We start from the raw sequence: 16,334 nt of genomic DNA, 5'->3' as shown, positions 1-16,334 counted from the left end.
TAGGAACGACCTTAGTGTCTCAAAGTCATTTAGCATCTCCACCCCCCACTGGCTGCAGCTTGTTCTTAAAAAGTTTCCTTTGCTGGCGAAGGTCAGAGCTGGGAAGAGTGTGTTTCCACTGCTTCAACTACAGTCTGGCTGCTCTGCCAGGATTCTGCAGAGGCAGCAGGTGGGCCGAGGCAAAGGCCAGGACCAGGACAATACTTGAACATCAGACAACAGAGTGACTGTTTGCAATGTACCTGCTTCGTCTCCCTTTTTCAGGCACAGAAATCTCTCCCCCTGACCTGACCTCATCCTTGGAGTAGCTCTGAGCTTTTGATCAAGTTTTGAAGGTTGGGGGAGGGGGGTCAAACAGAAAGATAGTCAAAGAACAGCCTGCAGAGGAGGATGCACCTCCCAAGTCCACCTTTGTCAGCTGGTGGCAGCCAGCTGTGAGGCAGAGAGGAGCTAAATGCAACTCTTAAAAAGAAAGCACGTTTCAGATGAGTGCTGCACTAAATCTTTGTAACTTTCTTATGTCCTTTCAAGGACTACTCCCCTCCTGCCAATTTATCCCAAATGCATATTTATGAGCCCTCACATGGACACAAAACATTACCGACCTTGTCACCACTGGAGTGGCGTTCCCAAACAGCCGTCATCTGGAGGGAGAAGTGTTCCAGGCTTGGTGGTGTGGTCTGTGTGGTCTCAGGAGAAGGATGCTTGTGACTTTGCCTCAGTAGACACCATGAGCTCTCCCAGCCCAGACTTCCCACGAGCCTTTCCAGCTCCTGGAGTCGTCATTGATGTAGGGTAAAAAATGGACGGAGCCTCCTTTTCATCTGAAAGCAGTGAGCAGCCGGAGAAGGAGGAAATGACAAAGGAGTGTCTGCTCATTTAGTCACTCATTTTATTCATTCATGATATAGATATGTGTGGAATACCTGTTGGGTATCATCTACTGTTTCATCATGGAAGTATCAAATGAAATAAGGTCTGTGCCCACAGACAATAAATCAGTGGTAGCAGAATAGAGTTCCAGGTTTTGAACTTCTTGTGGTGGGAACAAAAAGGAGAGATCTCTAATTCAGAATAGGGCATCAGAGATGGCTTCTCACTTAAGCCCCAGGGTGAGTAGGAGTTAGCTCTAGGAATAAAGGAGTGGAGGGGGCATCTCGGGCAGGACCAGAAGCATTGAACTTGACACTGAGGAACGATGTGACATCAGATGGGCCTGGGTTGCAGGAGACTTGTAGGAGAGTGATTGGGGGTGTGGGGGGAGAGGCCCCATCCTAAGGAGTCTTCTAAGGCTTAAGCCATAAGAGGCTGACTGTCCTCATAGCTGTGGCATGCTCCCCATGTGTTTGAGAGATGATAAGGAGGTAAAGTTTTGTGACTTGGTGACTGTCAGCGTGGGACTATGAAAGTTAGTGATTTAGAAAGGTGGAGAGCAGAGGAGAATCACACATCACACTAAGGTTTCTGTCTTGGGCAAAGGCGTTGGTGGTGGCACTTGTAATTTGAATCATGGAATGAATGAGTTTCCTTTATCATGTGTCATGTGCAGTATTGTCAGTCTTTTCGGCTTGGCTGTCGTGATGCAAAGGCGAAGGTTTTGTTCTGTGCTACTGTAGGAGAGACCAGGTGTCACAGGAATTCTGGAGGAGCTTGGAAGTGAGTCTGTGAGGCCCTGTCTTACACACACACACACACACACACACCACGATTAACTGGAAGTTTACCAGACAGTCTTACACACACACACACACACACACACACACACACACACACACACACACACACACACACCACGATTAATTGGAAGTTTACCAGACAGTGTGAGTGTTAAGAGGGAGGGTAGCATAGCAGATTTGCTGGGTTCAGATCTCCTTGTAAGTTGTGTGGCCTTGGCAGGCCTCCTCTCTTTGCCTCAGTGCTGTCATCTTTAACCTGGGGATGATAATAGAATTTACAGAGGTCAGCGATGAACACTTTTTGCTCTTAAGAGTCAAATAAAAATTGAAATTTTCTACCCCAGAGTTGTTGAGTTTGAGATGCCCATAAAATGTCCAAATGGAGAGGTCTAGGAAGCACAAGAGCTTTGAGAGCACAACAGGCTTCTGTGCAAGAGAGAGACTTATGAGTCACCTGAATACATCCAGTACTTGGAGAAGCCGGCGGTGTTCTCCAGGGCCGGCTTGGAGAGTTGAGGCCTGGGGGACAGAGGACGTGAAGAAGGAAAATCAGGGGCAGGGAGAAAGGGGGTCACGCACGATAACTTCAAGGAGTGAAGAATAATCAAGGATTAAATATGGCAGAGAAGCCAGTGAGCATGCCTTTGGGAATTGGTGGTACAGAAGCCATCCTGGGGCTGTCGTCAGAGCTGCTTCAGGCAGGTGGCAGGGAGGGAGCCCTGTGGAAGGTTGAGGACGTAGGGATTTTATACAGAGAGTGCTTTTAAGAAGCTGAAAACACAGTAACAAGGCCTTTTGCTCTTCCATCGGCTCTGCTATCTTCATCCGAGAAGATGGAGAGCATTAGGTCTCGTGGAGCTGTTGGAGCTGATGCTGTGATTAATAAAAACCCGATCAGTCCATCACTCCCTTGAACCTCTTAGATATGCCCTGGGCCCCACCCCCAACCCACAACAAATAACTGAATCAGTAGTGTTGGTTTCTGTACCATTGTGCATACACGAACACCAGTTTCTAAACAAGACAAACTTGGGTTCAAACCAACATTTCAGTGTCGGGATGATGATATGCAGGGTTTCAAAACATGAACTCGCAGGCCAAACAGGAAATTAACATTAGCTATATGACTGACTTGATGAGAAAAAAGAGAAAAGAACCATGTTGGCCGAACTGAGCTGTAGCTAATCATGAGCCACTCCTTTGCATGTGGGCCCTGCCAAGCACCACCCCTGACCTTTAAAGAGAATCACAAACCTATTGACTTCCCAATGACTATTTTCATTTCAGGAGACAGGAATTTTTCAGGCATATCAAATGTGTTGCATTTTTATTTTATTCTGTTTGCCTAGTTTTGCTAGGTTCAGACCTAAAATTAGTATCTTATTACAGCTTAAGGTTTCAATATAGATTAATGACACCTAAAATGAAGATTTCTACATTGAAATCAAAAGCAGTTTTGGTTTAGCGAGTTTTAGGCACAGCCAGTTTTCACTCTGAAGTGTTATGGTATATTCTAATGTAACATTTATAAATCTGGCAGGTGTTACCAATGAGTCAGTCACAATATATTTGAACTCCCCAGCACAAGAGGTGCTGTCTGCCACTGCCTCATGCATGTTTTAACACAGGTAGTCACTAATTCCTCAGGGCTTGCTCTTGGACGTAACCATTATTGATTATTTTTTCCAATGAAACTTATTTTTCCTGGTAATAAAAGAGAGATTATGATGTTTTAAAAGGGAGAGAAAGGTAGAAAATGTCAGTGACCCATGAGTCCTCTGCTCCCAAGGGTAGAAAATCTCTATTAACAGTGTATGTGTGTGTACTCACAAATATACACACATATATACTCTCCACTCACATCCACACACACCCTTCTATTTATATAGGCTGGTATAACGATTGTATCACATCCTGCTTTTTTTCCTCCACTTAACAGTACATTGTAGATATCTGTCCTTACTGTTACCTCATCATTTTTCAGCAGCCGTTGAGTGGATGCATAATGGTTTACCTATACAGTCCTATTAATGGGCACTTAAATTATGCCTCAGTTTTCACAATTATCACACAGCTGCTGAAATTATACTTGTTTGTACATTTTTGTATATTAATCTCATTGTTTCTCTAGGGCAAATATCTTTAAAACTTTGGGTTGGTATGCCATCAAGGATTTTTGACATATTGCCAAACTTCCCTCATTAAAAGTTCTGCAATGTTAACTCCTATGAGCAGTTTGTGAGAACCCTTGCCAACACTAAATATTATAAGACATTTTTAAAAATCTTTGCCAGTGTGATCAGGAAAGAACACTAGTTTCTCCCGTTTTTTAATTGTGAAGAAAGAGCATTTTTTTTTTTTTTGAGACAGATTCTCACTCTGTTGCCCGGGCTAGAGTGCCATGGTGTCAGCCTGGCTCACAGCAACCTCAAACTCCTGGGCTCAAGCAATCCATCTGCCTCAGCCTCCCAAGTAGCTGGGACTACAGGCATGCACCACCATGCCTGGCTAATTTTATATATATATATTTTTTTAGTTGTCCAGCTAATTTCTTTATATTTTTTTAGTAGAGTTGGGGTCTTGCTCTTGCTCAGGCTGGTCTCGAACTCCTGAGCTCAAATGATCCGCCCACCTTGGCCTCCCAGAGTGCTAGGATTACAGGCGTGAGCCACCATGCCCGGCCGAAAGAGCATTTTTATTGTATTTTTTTAATTGCTAGTGAGGTTGGAATACACATACACAGATGCTACATATACACGTGTGCTTGCACACACATATGTGATTTGCATTTCTTTGAATTGGCAGTTTGTGTCCTTTGTCTATTTTTCTATTCTGGTGTTTATTAATCTTTTTGGCCTCCTACAGATTGGTTGAAGTTATTAACTCTAATCACAAATGCTACATTTTTCCCCCAGTTTTTTATTATTAGTAAGGATTTTAAATGGTACCAAAAAGGGGTGAGAGGGGCAAGATAAAATTGACCAATTAGAGAGATGCAGGCCATATTCAGAATTTTGTTTTGTTTTGTTTTGGCGCCCAAATAGTATGTCTTAAAATTTGAATTAATAATTATTAATGCTTAAAATTGGAAGATATCCAGCAATTTTAGAAAAATCAGAAACTCTGACAACATGGCACTTGCTTTTCCTCATGGCTGCCGTGCAGAAACTAAGCAGGAGTGGCCAGCCTTAGACCAGGAGGAGCTCTGGGTGTCTCCGCAGAGCCATCGCTCTTCATACCTCTTGTCTTATATTGAGGTCCTTAGTGCCCCTTCTCCCTGCTCCTGTATGTCCCCCACCTGGCCTCTGAGGGAGTGGGCATGGAGGTTATGACTTTGTTACCCTGTTATTCCAGTGTATGTATTTAAGAGTATGGAAATTTCAAGAAAATTTAATTTTAAACTGCATATAGAACGTCTTTATCTCTTTCCACCAAGCTTTTTTTTTTTTTTTTTTTTCAGAGTCTTGCTCTGTCACCTGGGCTAGACTGTTGTGCTGTCATTATAGCTCACTGCAACCTCAAACTCCTGGACTCAAGCCTCATCCTCCCTCTTCAGCCTCCCGAGTAGCTGGGACTATAGGCATGCGCCACCACGCCTGGCTAATCTTTCTATTTTTAGTAGAAATGGGGTCTTTTTGTTGCTCAGGCTGGTCTTGAACTTGTGGCCTCAAGTGATCCTCCTGCCTTGGCCTCCCAGAGTGCTAAGATTATAGGTGTGAGCCACCATGCCTGGCCTCCTCCAGCCTTTTACATGAGGAAATAGAATCCTAGAGATTAACATAACTTGCCATAGGTCACTTATCCCCAGGAATCATAAAATACTCATTCGTGTATAAAGGTAAGTATAGAGTCATTTGTCTCAATAACTTTTCTGTTAGATATCTCTGATATAATTTTTTAAACATGTACATTTCATGGGGGGCATTAAGAGGAAATTTTGCTATGGTAACTAATGAACAAGTGTGTGTGTGTGTTATTTCTGTCTTCATGAAGATTACAGTCCAAGGACATACTGACCTGTTCATGTATCAAAATGGTTTAGTTAGCATTAGAGCAAGTGGGTATCTAGACCTGCTCTGTCCAGTATGGTAGCCAGTACCCACTTGTGGCTATTGAGTACTTGAAATGTGGCTAGTCCAAATGGAGGTGTGTTGTAAGTATGAAATGCATACTGAATTTCAAAGATGGAAGAAAAAAGTAAACTATCTCTAATTTTTTATTAATTACTTATTGAAGTACTAGTTTGGATATATTGGGTTAAATAGACTATATTAAAATTAATATACAGATTTTCCTTTCTTTTTAAAATGTGGCTTCTAGAAAATTTAAAATACATACGTGGCTCACATTAATTGCTTGCAATATATTTCTCTTGGACATTGCTAATCTATGGAAGGTAGGAAGGATGAAATGGGGGGGGACCTTAAACTAAGGTAGCGTGACTTAAGATTGTGTGCTTGTGTGTGGGGGGGTGTGAGAGAGAGAGAAAGAGAAACTGTTAGGGGGCAGGGAGTAGTGTTTTGTTCTGTTTAAGATACTATCCTTATTTAACTTGTAAGAGGAAAAGTGATTTTTTCCCCAGGCTTCCTCAGATAATAAGTGAGAAAGTTGGGTCTAGAGATAAATTCTTTTGATTCCCACTAACCTTCCTATTTAAGAAAAAAGCAAATCAAAAACCCAAGTTCTGTTCGTCTGTGCTTCAAAGATGTTCTTCTAAAAGGTGAAGGTTTTGTTACTGCGTATTTTTTAAGCTTTTGTTTAATGCTATAGAGAAATGTTTTCTCATAGCTGTGTAGGTATCTTACGAACCTTAAGATTGACAAAACCTTAGCTAAAATAAAGCATACTTGAGTGCAACCTTACTATAGTTCATTCATTATTTAAAAGAAGCTTTAAGATTTTGTAGAATGCTTTCATATCAAGATCCCACAAGATTTGACCTAGCCGAGTGAGCTAGAAGACCATACTAGCTTTAGGGCCAAATACTAACTACTCTCAGAAACCTATGTCATACCTTCAGAGATTTGAGTGTACCCATTTTTGAAAGACATAAGAGTCCTCTGGGATGTCATAGATAGTGTTATTCAACAAAAGAGAACAGAAAAATGAACCCGATGTTTAAAATGGCAGATGAGAGTAATGGTGAAAATGGGGTTTAGCATCCAGGCTAGAGTGCAGTGGCATCATCTTAGCTGGCTGCAGCCTCAAACTCCTGGGCTCAAGCAATCCTTTTGCCTCAGCCTCTTGAGTGGCTAGGACTACAGGTGTGTGCCACCACGCCATGCTAATTTTTTTCTTCTTTTAGTAAGGATGGGGTCTCACTGTTGCTCAGGCTGGTCTCAAACTCCTGAGCGCAAGTGATCTTCCCACCTCTGCCTCCCAGAGTGCTAGGATTACAGGCTTGAGCCACTGTGCCCGGCCCCATAATGCAATTTTGTTGGCTTCCCCCTCTGCCCTCAAGCTCCTATTCTTCAATCTTATATTAAAAATTAGTCAAATTAGTCCCTGTTACTTTCAGTTGTGGATTCATTAATATATATATGATCAGCCCGCTATGTTCAAGGGAGTATTATAGTGGTGTGTGAGAGAGAAAGGCATAGGAACATGCATACAAATAACATTTAGGGTAAAAAAATAGTATGTTTCAAGAGATGCCTGGGATAAATGGTTGTGAAAGTTGACAGAAAAAACTCTTCTGATTGGCAGACCAGAAAAAACCTCCCCCAAAAGGTGGCAGGAAAGCTCATCTGTGCAAAGCACTGCGGAGCATGAAGATGGTTCGAGGGTTATTGGGCGGAGAGGAAGGAGCATGTGGGAAAACAGTGGAATGGATACGAGGGAGAACAAACCTACATTGTGGCTGTGTGTCACATTTCCAGCATAGCTGGAAAGATTTGTTGAAGGCAAACCACAGAGGGTCTTATATGCCATGTGTACCTTAGTTTAGGCTTTGCATTGGGTTTAGGTTATTGCATTGAGTATTCAAACATGGGAACAGCATTTTCAGCACTGTCCTTTAGCAATACTAATTTATCGGTGGTGTGTAGGATTGGTTACAAGGGTGCTACATCAGAGGAAGTACCCTGTAAGGTAAACAATTGTAGTGGTTCAGGCAATTGTTAATGGGGAAACCGAATTGGACACCTGTATCTTTAAGAGTAGAACTGAATTTGACTTGGAAATAAAACCAGGAGTCAAATATCATATATGAAAATCTATAAAAATTAAATCTAGTGTTTTTTTCCCTTTTCAGTCAAATGAAGCTCAGTACCTGTATTACTCTTCGTAGTGAAATTGTAGTAGTACGTAAGCCTTCAAGAGCAATATAGTTCATTCAAAGGAGACAGGGCTCAGGCAGGACAGCCCAGTCCAGAAAGGCCTAAATAGGAGACACAGGCCTCACAGGGCCCACAGAAGAGCCTCATCAGGAGATGGGGGCTCCAAACAGCATTAATGCATTCTAGCAAACCAGGAAAAGCAAAAGCATTTTGCTGAATTATTTGTAAAACAGGAACTGAGCTTCATTTGACTGAAAAGGAAAAAAACCACTAGATTTAATTTTCTTCTGCTATCCAGCAGATATACAAAGATTATCTGTGAGAAAGAAAACAGCAATAGGCCAGGGATAGCAGATAAATGTTCTCAGGACCACTGTACATTCCCAAAAATTGTTGAAGAGCCCAAGGAGCTTTTGTTTGTGTGAGTTATAGTTACTGAAATTTATCATAGTGGAAATCAAAACTGAGAAGTTTAAAAAATATTAAGTTAAAAATAGTCACTTAGTGAAAGAAGGCTGTCTGGAAAGGCTACATGTTATATAATTTCAACTATATGATATCCTGGAAAAGGCAAAATGATTGAGACAGTAAAAAGATTAGTGGTTGCCACTGATCTCATGAGAAAAGTCTTGAAATGTCGGGAAGCTATCAAGCTCATGGTGACTAAAATACTATTTTCCAAAATTCTAATTTTCACCTAAAAGCTTGAATTTTGTCATTGGCAACAAGAACTGTCAGTTGTTTTTCTTGAAGTGGCAGGCTCACTTCATTTTCAAGAAAGGGCCAGCCAAGTATCCAAATGGAATAATATAGTTTGTCCATCATCAGTTCTCTCAAGTAAAAAAAAGATGATTTATGAAAAAGGCAGGTGCTTCAACTCACAGTTCAAACATTCATGCAAATACTTTTCCTCTAGACGTCGTCGTGTTTCTGCGTGCAGCGGGAGTGTTATATGTGTACTTTCCATTTCATCACACGGAATATGAAAAAGACATGTACTCAAGGGTTGAGATGTAAGAAAATATTTTTTCTTTTGCATCAAGGGTGTCCTTAGGTGAACCTGACTTACTGTTTGCCTGCGAGTAAACACTGGCAAAGAATAAGGCGTCTTCTAGTAAAGTGTGATGCCATGGCTTTGACCTATGTGTACTGAGATGCCAGCAGATTTACTCACCATTGTTGTTGCACCGTTGGTGAAAATGTCAACACACTGAAAAGGGCAAATAATGTCTTAATATGATTATGAAAACAGTTTTGACTCTCCAACTTCCTTAAAGAGTCTTGGCAGCCCTCAGGGTCTGCAGACCAGTGGTAATATAAAGATTTTAAGAATTCACTATATCCTGGGTTAACCAAATGGAAATTTAACATACTTGCATTTTTGACTCTAAGAGTCTTACAATTTAAACAATGGAGATTCTGTTTAAAAATTAAAATCAAATATGCCAATTGAGAATCAAAGAAGAATAAAAATGAAAGTTTAGCATTAGAGAAGTAACTGTCAGAGTCATAAAGTATCAGATTTAAAATTGAACTTGACACCTGAGCACATGGACCTCATTTTTATTTATGTATATATTTTATTCCCATTTTTATAGTCTCTGAGTATATTACTGTTCTGTGGTAATTAAATATTCATTAATCTGAAGAAATGTTTCCTTGCAATATTATTTTTATTGTTTTCTTGTATTTTGGAAAAAGCTATATTTTTGCATTTTTATTGAGACTTTGAATGAGTACTTTACCACTTAAAGGCATCGTTTCTAGTGGTTTGTGTCAAGTGCTTTTTAAAATCAATTTACTGAATCAGTTTCTAGAGTAGAGCGCTCTCAAGATTGAGATCCACATGTGAGCCCCTTGTCTCTGGAAACTCCAGGGTTGTCCTTGCCAGATGAGATCATAGAACTTCTGTGTGCAAACTTGACTTGTTTCACCACTGCTCTTTGGGCTTACAGAGAAAGATCAGTAAGAACTCTCTGAATCCTCTGTGAGGGCTTAAGGCAAGGTACACAACCAGCAGGTGTCCTTGAAGAACTCGCACGTAGAATTAGACCTGGGATTAGGTGAAGAATAATGACATATTCTCACATTGGCCAAAAGAGGGGGACACAGGCTAAGGAATGTGACTATGATAGTTAGAAATGTTTACTGACATTGTATAGTCTAGGAGTGGGAAACCGAAGCATGGGAAAGAAACAGTGATTTGGACGTTTTTGTTTTTTTTGACTTGACCACAATTCTAATACATAAAGTATAATCCATACCCTTAACAGCTATGATCTTCTCCAAATTCAAGGTGAACCTTATGATGTTGTAAAAGTGGAAGCAGGGTGAATTAATGCCTTTGATTAATACCTGCCAATTTGTATTGACAAAGTAAAGATGTCCAGACTTATACGAATATAAGGTAGAATTCAAGCTTTAGAAGAAAGAGTTCTTGAAACTTTTGCCACTCTTACCTGAAGAACCAGTGCTAGTTTTCATTTTGTTTAGGATATGTGATAAATCATTTAGACTTGAAATATAGTCTGTGAAAAATTGTGAAATATTAAGTTTGTTTTTCACAGATACATGCCAGAGGACAGGAAAGTGTAACGTGTCCTACGCTTGTGTACCAATGGCGTGGGTGATTCCATCTTTGTCTTTCCCTTCCTGGCTTAAAAGCTAAATGTTTTGCATTTAGGAACACATTTCTACATATGTTTAAGTGCATGAAGCAGTCAGAAAAGATAAGTGGATGTGTAAATAAAATCTTTATACAGTAAGTTGTTCCCTATTCATTCACAGCAATAAGGCACCCAGGGGGGTTCTTGACATACTTAATGTCTAATTAACTCAGTGTTATACTTGATCTACTGCTTTTTAAAGAACAAGGAAGTAAATTTAATTTTAACATTAACATTACAATACATGTAATATTCTTTCATTCTGAAATCTAGAATCCTAAGCGTACATCAAGGTCATCATTTGTGATACTTATTACCAGAAAAAAAAATTAGTTTATTATACTTTCTAGTGGTTTGATTATGAATAAATTGGAATGAATTATATTTGAGGTTACATGGGTAATTATGTCTTTTTCTCTGTATTTAGCTTAGTAAATGTTGAAGTTTTTTGAGATAAAGATCTACTTCCTTCAGTTCCTATATACTCCTAGTTTCCTATAATAACTTTGAAACAAATTTAATTTTAGCTTTCCTTTATAAATTTAGGACTCATTAAAAAGTGGAAATTTTTATTTTTGATAAAAACAGATTCAAAGAAATAAAGTGACAGAGTCAGAGAATAGAATCGTAAATGTTCTCTGTGGAAGTACTAAAGAGTACTATCAAGCAGAAGTATTAAAGAGTAATGAAATAGCCTAAGGCAGACAACAGGGTAGGAAACAATGAATTTGATTAATCTGTCCTGAATAATCAAGAGGCTGCAATATTATCTGTGATAAATCTAAATGTTGGGGAGTCTTTTCATTAAAGCAAGACTTAATTTTGTCTAACCAAAAGAAGGTACATTCTAATTGACTTTGGGACCAGTGTCTCTTGGAAAGGACAGTAATTACCACTCTCCACTGTCCTCTGTAATTACCTATCATTTTGCCAAAACTTCCAACCAAACCGAAATAGAAAATGAAACAATTGCCGCCTTAACACAGCTTTCTCTTTCAGGATGGAGATACCATCATGGTTTTTAGTCTTCTCTCCTACCTGCCTACCTTTGATTAGGGTCTTCCCCAAGTCCTATACTCACGTGAAACTTAGTTCTATCTGATGGTTTCACTTACTTCTTCTTTCTTACTCCCAAATCTACATCTCTAGTCCTTGGTTCCACCCAGGCTCTAAGCCTTCGTTCCCTCTTTATTTGTCCTAAGCCCCAGACTCAAAACGTCATAGTCCTCTGTGATACTTCCTTCTTACCACCACACTCTGATTCTTCTTCTTCAGTGGCGCCTCTCAGGTTTCTCTCTCCACCTGATTTCTGTACAACCACTCAAGTCTGGGTCCTTGCCATCTAGCAGTAATGCCTGGCATTTGTCATCTTCCCATCCAGCCTGGACCTCTGCAGTGGTCTCTGGGCTGGTGTTCCTGCCTCTACTCCTCTCCGTCTGCAGCCATCACACTGAAGCCACAGCGATGTTTTCAAAACATAAATCAGGCCACGCCAAGCCCTTCCTCTAAATCAGAGGAGAAGCAGTTCCAACCTCCTTTCCTAGGCTTACCGTGCCCTGCATGAACTGGTCACCTGCTGGCTCTTTGACCTGTATTTTGCGTCTCCCTGGCTCTTGTCTGAATTTTCTTTCTCAATTCATTCTTTTTTCTTTTTCTTTTTTTTTTTTCCAGGTGTATTAGATGAAGTTCATACTTCTCAGGCTAGTATTAAAGATTAGACCTAATATTTCTTACCTTCCGTTACTCACTATACCCATCCTTAGCTTTAATAATGTCTATTTCTTCACCATTCTATTTCTCCCATTCATTTCTGCCTCCTCCCCTCACATGCTATGATACTAAGATGGGCATAATGATGTAAGTACCATGTACCTCCTCACCCCCACGCCCCTTCCTCATTTCCTCGTTCCACTCTCTCCACCTGAAGTGCCCTTTCTGTTCATTTCAGTGAAGGCAAAGTGGACTGTGGCTTTCTCCTCCCTGAATCTAGCTTTAGAACCTACTGTGGTTTTTCTTTTTTAGATTCTTTCTATATGGATTGTCTCTGTTTTACACTAATTAATTCTTTTGCAGTGTACTCTTATTTGCCAGTTGCTTCTAGTGTGCTTGTCAGTTCTGCAGATATTTTAAGGCCCTCAAGGGTGGAATAGCCGCTCATGCTTGTCATCTGGTAAACATATTATTTACTGTAGGGCTAGGCGGATAGTAACTGTTGATTACTTGATTGGAAACTTAGTGAATGTTACGTAACATTTTTTTCAAGCCTTTCTTTATGGAATGTTTAAGACTTGTCTCTTTTTTCTCTCCTAGAAAGTCATTTTTAAAGCAACATTCAACTTTGTGAACCTGAAGAATTTTGACCATTCCGAGTCTTAATGCCACACCACTACTCCAGCAAATTTATGCTACAACTGGTAACGATGACCAGAAGCCTGAAGAATTAAAATGCCAACACCAAACCTTACCTTAACAGCTCTGGTCTATATTGTTCCTATCCATTTTAATATATTGTTTTGTTTTATAACCACTTTTAAATACTCTTAGTTCTTTCTTTTCTTTTTTTTAATTAAGGGGTTTTGTTTTTGTTTCCTGTTTACTTTGTGTACAACTACCTGCTTTTTGTGGCTCATTCTGATCAAAATGACAGTGAACAAAGCCAGCCCGTGCTGGTGAGGTGCTGTTCACTTGAACAGGTGCTGTTGTGCGGAAAGGAAACTCTGTGACTAATTTAGGTAGTGACTTTCCTTCTTCCAGATTCTTTCCATTGAGTTCTCACAGTAAATATTTACAGAGTTTTCCAAGGGCAGTAAATATACTGTATGAGAAAATATTAATACAGATTAAAAGCATTTCTTACATTTTGAAAATTTTCTAATGTTTCAGCATTTCACTGGGGATGTTTTTTATATTGGACCCTTTGACTTTCCAGTCCTGTGACTTTTTACTTGTAGTAGAGAGTCCGAATCTCCAGACTGGAGAATTTCGAAGTTTGCTGACCACGCACTGTGCTTAGAGACCTGCCGTGCCGCAGTGCCAGTGCTTCTCACACACACCCTCTTCGGCAGCATTCCAGAACAGGAGGGAGGAGAAGGAGAAAACCCTTTCCTCCCTTCTACTAAAAGATTGAGGCAGCTTAAAACCTTAGTGCTTTCTTTCTTAACATATCCAAATTTCAATACTTTCCATTATTTGAACACTTGGTTAGAGCACTTGCTTTGTATTAAACCTCCTTGTGTATAAGTAAAACTGACCTTTCGTTATTGAGCAGGCAGATCTCTTTCAGATAGTTTGATGATTCACACAGGTTTGAGGACACTGGGAAGAGAGGTAGGGGGCTAGGGCGGTTTTTTGTTGGTTGCAAGAACGTTAAACCATTTAAAGCTGACACCAGAGACCTGATAGGGACTTATTAACTGTATTGAACGTTTTTCCCCCTTGCTTTTGATCTTATGTATAGTTATGATGCCAGATTAGATTTACAGCAGCTTCAAGTTGTATTAAATGATATTTTGCTTTCTGTAATACTGTTATAAAATAAAGTTTGTTTATTCTCTAAACTCAGTGCTTCTCTTTTTATAAAGGTTTAAAATAATAAACTCGAGTGGTATTTCCCATCAGAAGTCATAGTATTTTGTGGTATGTAGCATTTTTAAAATCTATTTTCAGCTCTTTTTTATAATTTGATGATGATGCCAACATCACTGATTAGAAAGGGCGAAAGCGAAGTTGAAAGTTTGAAAATCTAATGTTTAGCATTCCAGATTCCTTCTGCCTGGGTAAATAATCCACCCCAGCTCTTACAAATTCTCCAGGGGATATTTTTGCTTATTTTCTTTGTGTATTTTTTGTTTTGTTTTCAGGAAACATTTTAGCTGTACCATCTGAATCTTGCTTCTCTGATTCACGTCTTTCTTTACTTTGTGTCTGCTGAGCCTTAATGTATCAGACAAACCAGACTCTGCTGAGGGCCTGCATCTGAGTCTGAGTAGCACGGCTTACTGTAAAGCTTTTGCCAAGGCACAGCAGATTATCTTTTAAATATACTTTTCTTTTAAATACACAGCAAATGGCCAACAGGGTATATTCCTTTTAAAATGTTACATAGCATTTTTTTCACTAGTCATTGAAAATAAGTGTGTTAAATATAATTTGCATAGCTGTCATCTTTGAGAACTCTTTCCACTAAATTATCTCTGACCTTGTGAAAGGCCTTTCTCAGTTTCTCTATAATTATTACAAAAAACAACTCTCTAGAGAAGGCTATTTCAGCAAGCCAAGCCTTGGAAATACTATGGAACCAAATGTGAATCTGTAAGTATATTTCTCATCAGAAAGTTTGTATGCATAACATTCACATTTAAATCATAGATTGATCTTCCCAGGGTGTTTTGAGAACTGTTTTCCTTCATACTTCTAGTGATAATAACAGTGATAGGAAGAAAGTTTGTCCTCACAGTTCCCAGGGAGTAGGAAATGCAGTGTTCAGTTAGGGCTCAGTTTTATTCAGTTCAGACAGCAAGGGCAGCATTTGGGGTCCTGGAGGTGTCTAGAGCATCTCTCAGGACTTGGTACCCAAAGAGCCACTCAGGACAGTGTTGATGATTAATCCCACATGACTAGCAAAAAAGCTTTTTTTTTTTTTTTTTTTTGGTATTCTATATGTCTTAGAAAATATTTGTCTAGATGTTACAATCTAACCTGGAAAACTGGGCTTCCAAAACCCCATATGTTAGAATAAATAGAAAAGTAAATCAATAGGTTTTGTAATGTGAATTTGAAAAATTTAAAAAGTGGAAAGAATAGTTTAAAATTTGCAGTCTGTTGGATGGTAATTATTCATTTGATGGTATTTTTGAAGACATGTTTCCTGCAGTTCTGTTTGTCACTCATATGTTAGGATATATTAATACATGGCATTGCCTAAATTTTCATGAACTCAGGGGTCTCTTCTGATTGGCACACTAATTATAAAGTCAGAAAGCAAGGATCTCATGAGCATACTTTGAAAATTCTAATCATTTTTATAAACAAATCAGAACATTTATTTCCAAAGTGTTTAACATTTTGAATTCTGAGAGATTTACGAACTCTGATTTCTGAGATTTAGTTTTGCCAAAGAACTGAAGATTTCAACCAAAAGCTGTTTTTGTTGTCTAGGAGTGTTTATCTGTTCTTGATTTTCCAATTGCTACTAAATTATGTCTAGAAAATTCTGGAGACTATTACTGGGCCAGATTAATTATGTGTTTTTTTAAAGGGTTTGCAAATAATATTTCAGAGAACATAGTATGTGCCCTTCCTTGCCCAATTTTCTGTTTTTTCAACTTTTATAGGTTCAGGATGTGGAGTGGTCATGGACTTGCAGGTTTCCAACATCAAATTGCTAAATTACCAACATGACGAACAAGAGAGATGGAAAGATAATATTAACAGCTTCGGGCTAGCTCTGTAAAAATTTTTTTGGGAAATTTTCATTGAGTAATAAATAATAGGAACACGACCAGGCACGGTGGCTCACACCTGTAATCCTAGCACTCTGGGAGGCCGAGGCAGGTGGATCATTTGAGCTCAGGAGTTCGAGACAAGCCTGAGCAAGAGCGAGACCCCATCTCTACTAAAAAAATGGAAAGAAATTAATTAGACAGCTAAAAATATATATAGAAAATATTAGCCGGGCATGGTGGCACATGCCTGTAGTCCCAGCTACTTGGGAA

The 16,334-nt window shown here is 39.4% G+C and overlaps 1 protein-coding gene across 6 annotated transcripts in view; it reads left to right on the top strand.

The window, feature by feature from the left end:
- Positions 1 to 14,177, top strand: part of EPB41L2 (erythrocyte membrane protein band 4.1-like 2) — a 217,228-nt gene extending 203,051 nt beyond the window's left edge. For all 6 annotated transcript variants that reach the window (XM_012665220.1, XM_012665221.1, XM_012665219.1 and 3 more), the window contains one exon: positions 12,931 to 14,177. The gene's annotated coding sequence lies outside the window, so the exon portion shown is untranslated. The remainder of the gene's footprint in view (positions 1 to 12,930) is intronic.
- Positions 14,178 to 16,334: the final 2,157 nt, after the last annotated feature.

Source organism: Propithecus coquereli, unplaced genomic scaffold, assembly GCF_000956105.1.
Source record: "Propithecus coquereli isolate 6110/MARCELLA unplaced genomic scaffold, Pcoq_1.0 Scaffold98, whole genome shotgun sequence".
NCBI classification, from domain to species: Eukaryota; Metazoa; Chordata; class Mammalia; order Primates; family Indriidae; genus Propithecus; species Propithecus coquereli.
This window is presented reverse-complemented; position numbering and strand designations above follow the sequence as displayed.